We start from the raw sequence: 560 nt of genomic DNA, 5'->3' as shown, positions 1-560 counted from the left end.
CAAGGATCGACATCGGCTGCAATACTAAATGGTCTACCCTTCCGAGCAACGTTCTCTCCGGCAACGTTTACGAGAGAAAACGTTTGTTGACAAATTTTGAGATTTGGCGCTGAGTGAGGCTGCAACCAGAGCCAATGCACAGGAATGGAATGGGAATTCATGGTAATTATGGGGGTGTTTTTGAGAGCATGTCGTATGCAGCAGAAGGATGGGGAAATTGTTATCGTGGGTTGTGGTTTAATTTAGAAAGGGAAGGAAGTGGGTTCAGAAGGTGTAACGCTTAGGGTGTCTTGGCCTCAAGGTTGTTTTGGATATAGATTGTAATTGATATATCCCATAAATGGTATTTGAGAGAATTTTGGGCCTTTTTTCGTGGAATGTGATTATATTATGATAGTTTACCAGGGAGTACCATATTGTGTACTGGGAATGCTAATTATAAAAATACTGAAAAATATGGTTTAAAGACTCAATTTTCACTTTTTTTTTCTTTTTTTTAATATCACCACTGTATCAACAGTAGTAACAACTTTACTGTTGATATGCTGGATAAGTTATGC

At 38.4% G+C, this 560-nt stretch overlaps 1 protein-coding gene across 2 annotated transcripts in view; it reads left to right on the top strand.

Moving 5' to 3' along the window:
• Positions 1-90: 90 nt before the first annotated feature.
• Positions 91-560, top strand: part of LOC119591248 — a 17,897-nt gene continuing 17,427 nt past the window's right edge. For both annotated transcript variants that reach the window (XM_037939959.1, XM_037939958.1), the window contains exon 1: positions 91-162. The gene's annotated coding sequence lies outside the window, so the exon portion shown is untranslated. The remainder of the gene's footprint in view (positions 163-560) is intronic.

The sequence above is a fragment of the Penaeus monodon genome, chromosome 28 (assembly GCF_015228065.2).
Source record: "Penaeus monodon isolate SGIC_2016 chromosome 28, NSTDA_Pmon_1, whole genome shotgun sequence".
Taxonomy (NCBI): Eukaryota; Metazoa; Arthropoda; class Malacostraca; order Decapoda; family Penaeidae; genus Penaeus; species Penaeus monodon.
Note: the sequence above shows the minus strand (reverse complement) of the source record. Positions and strands in the feature narration are given on the sequence as shown.